We start from the raw sequence: 7,342 nt of genomic DNA, 5'->3' as shown, positions 1-7,342 counted from the left end.
AATAACATTTCCAAAATGGCCACGTTGACGTAGCCGTGATAAATCATTGTTTTTCGCTGTAAAAAAAAAACTACTTGATCAAATGAAGTGAAATTTTTTTTCGGAGAACTTCAGTCTATAAGAGTTACGTACAATAAAAATTTTTTTTCAATATTTCCATTTTTTAATGTCGTCACTAAACTGTATAAGTACCAGACTATCAATATACACAAAAAAATATAGATTTATTTTTGGGTAAAGTTCCCCCGGGTTTTCCTTTCACTTCAGTAAATAATAGTCTTTTGTTATATGTATGGCGTACTATTATCCTTAAATATATGATGTTTATGTTTATATATATATGTATAAGTGATAGTGTCTGTGTGTGTCTGTGCGTCTGTGTGCATTTCCCTACGCTAAAACTGTAAATTTTAAGCCTACAGATTCGAAATTTGATATACAGGGTACTGAGATTTGGGAAAATCGATGTGATAGGTTTTCGACATAAATTTGGCGATTAAGTGGTCAATATTCAACAATTAGACCTTTGAGAACTCTACCAAACTCCTCCTACAATTTAAGGTCTGAAGACGTGATATTTTATATATAGATTCCTTGGACATGGATCTAACTTATTAACTTTACTTGATCCCTAAACAATAAATGTTAAGAGGTCATAATAGGGGTCAAAGTTTAAAAAAATTGACCGTTTGTTTTTTTCCTCAGCATACACTTCAAAACACCTGGGCAACGCCGGGCACCGATTGCTAGTCTTTATTAAATCAGTCACATCAACTTTTACTTTGTTCCAGTTTTTCTCGTCGTTCAATTAAGGATAAAATTTTTAAAATGGCAAATTTTAGTTATTTTAATTTGATTATTTATATTCGTTGAACTTGGCACTGGAAAGCAGTTCGATTGTACATATTAAGAATGCTACGAGCGGCTTGTAACATCTGAAAAATGTCATCCCACGAAATCCTTATACGCTGACAAAATCACGTTGACACACGGATTCTTGTTAGAACACCGACGTTAAACAACGTTGAGCCTAGTCACTATGATACAATGATGGAGAGCACTTTTGGGAAAAGCTCTTGAGTTCTCACGTGTAAAGTACTTCTGCCCGTATTTCCTTCTTCTGGGGGGAGGGGGATGCGTTAAATCAAGTGGTGCTGTTTTCATCTCAAAATGCACATCCAACCTGACAGATGTTTATAAAACTTCGACATAACCGAGATACACAGATGCAAATGATCAAACTTGTTTAGCTAACATCAAGATTTGAAAAATAAAATAACATTTCAGTCTGTTTGCTTTTAGTGTGTGTGTGTGTGTGTGTGTGTGTGTGTGTCTCTCTCTCTCTCTCTCTCTCTCTCTCTCTCTCTTTTCTCTCTCTCTTTTAACGAGGGAAAAATTGTAATTCAGTTGTGATCTGATTGCAGTCGAAGTTGAAGCTTGGACCCCATCCGCGGTGAATGCAAAAAGTTGGAGTCTCGACTTTTTCGAAGACGTGTCTCATGCTAAATATGTTTAGATTTGATGTTTCATTTTCTTATCGTTAAGGCAATCAAAGACAATATTTCTCAAAATTGCTTTTTATTTGGAACATTTTTGTCTCTTATCGTTCAAGGGTCAACAGGCCAACGGGTAGTCTATCTATAAAAGTGAAATTGTCTGTCTGTGTATATTTTCCTATCAAACTACTCTGTCAATTTTCAGTCCACAGACTCGGGATTTGCCATAAGGGGTATTAAGATTTGGGAAAATCTTTTTAATCGGTTTTCGGCCAGAAATCTGGCTGTCAATAGGTTAAAGTTCAACAATTTGACCTTTGAAAACTCTACCAAACTCCTCTGCCAATTTTGGGTCTAAACACTTGAAATTTTAGATGTAGGACATGGATCAAACTTTTTAATTTGATTTGAGCCCAAAGAAATAAATGATAAGGGGTCAAAATTGGGGTTAAAGTTAACAAAAAAATTTTCTTCTTACCAAATTACTCAGCCAATTTTTGTCTAAACATTTTAAATTTTACATAAAGTGTATTCAGACATAGGGCAAACTTTTTAATCAGTTTTTGACCGAAAATTTATTTGTGGTCTCTATTAAACTATTCAGCCAATTTTGGGTCTAAACATTTGAAATTTTACATGAAGAGTATTCAGACATGCAGCAAAATTTTTAATCAGTTTTTGGGCGAAATTTTGGCTGTCAAGAAGTCAAAGTTAAAAGAGTTGACTTTTGTAGACTCTACCAAACTCCTCCCTCAATTTTGGGTCTAAACACTTGAAATTTTAGATGTAGGTTAACCAGGCATGAGTCAAACTTTTTAATATATATATATATACATATGCACATAAAGTTATGAACAGTACATAGGGCCCGAGCAAAGCCAGACTGAACTGTTAGTGTATCAATAAAGTTAATTGTTAAATAAAATTCTATTTTTTATAAAAGGTATAACTTGTCGCTTGTTTTATACGAACGTTCAATTCCAACACAGCAGTCCTGCCAGTCACACCAAGAATTTTGAGAGAAGATCCACCCCTTGAACATTTTATCGTGTATGACTTATCACGTTTCACTACCTGGGGAGTTGGTTGCCGTGTTCAGAACATAACAGCCATTCCAGAGATGCCCCACCCCGATGCTGATTGACCAAGTTATTTTTCCTGGCAAACGATCATGCAAGTCTCCAATCAGGAGGTAAAACAAAGCAAAAAGTCTTCAAGAGAAAGATGTTGTAATTTGCTTGAAGCATTATGCATAGTGTGAAAAGAGTTATATTTGAAGGCTATATCAATGCAGTTCGTAGGAAACACTGACCACGAGTTAGTATATAAAAATAATAATAATAATATTAGAAGAAATTTTCAAGGTCAGCATAGAGAAAATCCTTCTGTATGGCTCGGAATTGTAGACGATGAACATGTGACGCATAGAAAGCAGCTCGATAGTATGCATACCAGAATGCTATGAGCAGCTGGAAAAGTCATCCCACGAACAAATCACTGAAGTCTGGAAACTTCGATATGATAAACATCATTACTATCTCTGGTAACGCCATGGAACGGAAACACTGATAGAAAATGGATAAGTGATGAATTCAAAAGGTTAAACAGTTTCTTCATAAGCGACGGTTATAAAATATGGATGCAGGGGGGGTACATTTAGTCAGTATGTCATTATTTATGTAGGATTGGTTGAATACCAGTTTTCTCATTTTTTTAATTTTCTTAGTAATATTAGTTACAGTACTAATATATTAAAAGTATTCCACAATTAAAAACAATAAACATACAATATATATGTACTAGCTCGATGCTCAGCATTGCCTAGTCGTACAATACTTAAATATGATATTTATATTTATGCAGATTGTGTATGTATTATTATAGAATCAATCCTCTATTGATTATTATATATTATGAGGAATAATTTGCCCGATGGACTAACGATGAATGCCCTGGAAAAATCACTTCTGATTAATGTTTAGTTTTAAAATATGCAAACAAAGAAATGATTTGCGGCGATTGGAAATGATACCTCTTTTTTATCGTAAATTGAACTCATTAATAAAAAAGAATTTTTTTTAAAAATGGTGAGGTACACCCGGGCTTGAACAAGAGATGGTTCGGTCTGTAGTTGAATGCTCTACCATTGAGCTATATCTCCAGATGACAATATATTTGTTTTTTAAGAAGAAATGATTTGCTGAGATTTTATTATTTCCCTTGGCTGATGTAACGTAAAATATTCCCATAGCAAAATTCGTTTTTATCTATATGAGAGAAAGATTAGTTTTAAGATCGGACTTTTTCGATACCTATCCGATGAATTTCTGCACAAAACATATCTAAGAACACTGCTCAACATATAAATTAGTTTTGTGTGAAATTTGCAAAAGATGGGTTCAACTGTTTTGGAATCAGTGAGGAACTCATACACACACAGAAAGTGACTTTTATATAAGAGTGAAGATATATATTGGTAACGGTAACAATTTCAAAAGTTTTCCCAATTCCACTGATTTTGTTCTAAATTTTTTATTCTGATACAATTATCAATTCCAATTCTTTAAAAATTTCTAAATATTTATTTGACATTTAATGCTTTTTGAAACAATTTCAAATGACTAGATCACTCACTCTCATTTAATATTGGTATATATTTTACAAAATGCAAGAAAAATGCACATGAAAAGGAGGTGTATATAACAATTATATTACTTGTATTGTTCTCATCATAAGTGTTATTTGTGCAACGTTTCGGTCAGATTGTCCTTCGACCATCCTCAGGCACGTTGGTTGTTTTTGGAAAAGAAAGAAGAGTTACTAGCTCTATAGATATTTTCGTATTCTTGGAGTGTTATTAGTGCAACGTTTTGGTCGGATTATCCTTCGACCTTCATCAGGCATGTCGGTTGTTTTTGGAAAAGAAATTATTATTAGAGTTGCTCTCTTTTGTCAACCAATTTTTTTTTTTACTCACAGATTCGAAACAATGACAAAAAATTGGGGATTGACTCACACAAATACAAAAATATCTACGGAGCAAGTAACTTCTCTCCTTTCTTTTCCAAACAACATCCGACAATCTGATGACATATATATTATTTAATTGGAATTCATTATTGAGATGAGTATTATTTATTAATTGTATTTATTGCTGACTATTATTCTCATCTTTCTTAGATGCTGTTTCAGGATGTTTCGGCCAACTATTCCTCTGGCCTTCATCAGGTGGTAACCACGATGGGATAGGAACTCCGAATCTCCTAACTGCATTCTCAGCAATTACTGTCATCCATAGTTGTTGTCGTCTGACCACGTTATGGCCAGAGGAATAGTTGTTGGCCAAAACGTCATGAAACAACAACTAAGAAAGATGAGGATAATAGTCCGCAATAAATAAATTAATGCCTGATGACGCTCGATGGACAATCCAACCGAAAAGTTACACAAGTAACACTTAAGATGAGAACAATAGTTTGATCAATACAAGTAATATAAACAATCAGTCCTCATCTAAAAAATTCAGAACTTTAGAATCGGTAATTGTATTGGAATTGGAAACATACCATCACTAGTTGCATTTCTCTTCCCCCACCACAGTAAGGTATGGCATAAGAAGCGCAGAAGGTGGAACATAGTACAAGTCAATGCAGCAGAAGGGGATGTTCCATGACTCCACAAAAAATATCTTTGACAGCCTTGTAAACATTTCTTATTATAGCACCTCAGGCAATAAATCAACCCATTCTCAGAGAAAGAATGTAAAGTTTAGAAATGAACACAATGATACAGGACCTTGACAGCTAATGCCATAGAGGTTCAATCTCCATCGGACTAATTGTCAATGATGTATGCTTGATTGGTATGAAGAGGAAAGCATTTTCTTTCTGCCTCTTTTTCATTGTATTGCGCCTTTTTCAAACAAGTCACTGACCACACCTGTAAATTACAGGCATACAAAAACCCAAAACACTGAGGATGCATTTTTGGCAAGATATCGCGGTTTCTTACGATTCAATAAGTGTGATCATGATCTATGATCATGAGTAAACTAACAGGAACTACAACTTTCTTGTATAAATTTAATACCATTTGCAATCCAGCTTCCTTCCACTGAAATTGAATCATTTAGGTACTATGTTTTTTTCTCTTCATATTTCAATAATGAGAAGATAATTCAGCTGGGAAATCCCTGCCTGACAACATCAGGATGAGCAAAACTTTTATCTGAATCTTACTTCATGTTGTATTCGCAAAGTTATGCCATTGAAATGTTGATAATTCAAAAACTATCTCATCGGGCTGAAATTTTGCATGGTGGTCACTCTTTAAAGAGCATTGAATTTATAAATTTAGAAAAATCGAAGTTAAAATCCTGTTGAAATGTTAACCATGACCATACTTGTCATATAGGGTCATATAAGATATGTAACTACATGGCTACAATATGGACCAAGTAGTGAGTCTATACTGAACAAAACTGAAATGATCACCATTTTGTTGGCCTTTGATCAAGATATTCAAAATTGAAATTAGTTCTCATTTCAAATTTGATGACTAATATTTTAAACAAGTTTGGTGATGATTGGTCAAGTGATGTGCACAAACAGTGACAAATCTGCCCGAATACATAACCTCCTTGGCAGAGGTAATAATCGATGTTGTTTGCATATTTTTTAATGTTCTTCGGATTACTATTTTCCTCAAGTTTAATTTTCACATTTCGAGTTTAATTTTCACATTTCAGTTTAATTTTCACATTTTGAGTTTAATTTTCACATTTCAGCTGCATCTTGTCAAGCAGAGAAATCTTTATATAAAACTCTGGAACCTGCATGGAATTTGGAACAGAACTCTTTATTTAATCCATGACGGTAGCATGCTCTCATTCTATCAGCCATGACTGGGTAGAAGCCCAAATAATTCGCAATTATATTTTGAGCATTGCCTGTGTTAAGGATTGAACCTTCAACCTCCAGAAGAGTAGTGGGTGCAATGCATAAAGTACTTGATGAAATTCAGTTGTTCGTTTCTGGAGATTAAAGGTTTAAATCGTCAGTGCTGGTAACACATTTAAAATACAGTTGTGAATGATTTAGGGCTTCTACTCAATTATGATGACGAAACAAGAGCATGCTACCCCGGTGGATTTAATAAAGGGTTTAGTTTGAAATTCCATGCAAATCCTTGAGTTCAACGGAAACATTCCAGAGTTTGACAAGGTAAATCTGAAGAAGGTCGGAGGTTACATCAATCAAAACATTGTAAAAATATTACTCAAGATAAGAACAGTAGTCCGAAGAATCTAAATAAAACAAACAATTAATCCTCATCTCAAAAATTCAGAAACGTGATGCATTAGAGTTTTTTTTTAAATGAGCAGACATTCATGCATAGCGTGAGATGAGCATTCACACAGAGTGTGACGTGAATGTACTTAGAAACGATCGTATATTAATATATCAAAGAAATAGAAATGACAAATTGCTTTATACGCAATCATAAAAGATTCAATATATTTGTCAGTTATTTAGTTTGGTTTTCTTCGGATGAGTGACCACACCAACACCAATATTTATTTTTATACTACATTTCAACCTATATACTCTCCAACTTTCTTCAGATAGAGGATTCTTTTGTAAATAACTAGCAAGGTTACCCAGTGTTACCCAAGGAAAAAGTATAACATTTTTTTTTTTTTTTACATAGGCATCACCACTTATCAAGGCCCAGAGGCCACTCGAGTATAAGGGTTAACGAGTGTAGTAATCATTAGTAATGGAAATTCGGTAAATTTGTTAACTTAAGTGGAACGGCTCACCAAGAACTTGTCTACATTGGACTTG

Source organism: Euprymna scolopes, chromosome 41 (genome assembly GCF_053919585.1).
Source record: "Euprymna scolopes isolate OS-2025 chromosome 41, ASM5391958v1, whole genome shotgun sequence".
NCBI lineage: Eukaryota > Metazoa > Mollusca > Cephalopoda > Sepiida > Sepiolidae > Euprymna > Euprymna scolopes.
This window is presented reverse-complemented; position numbering follows the sequence as displayed.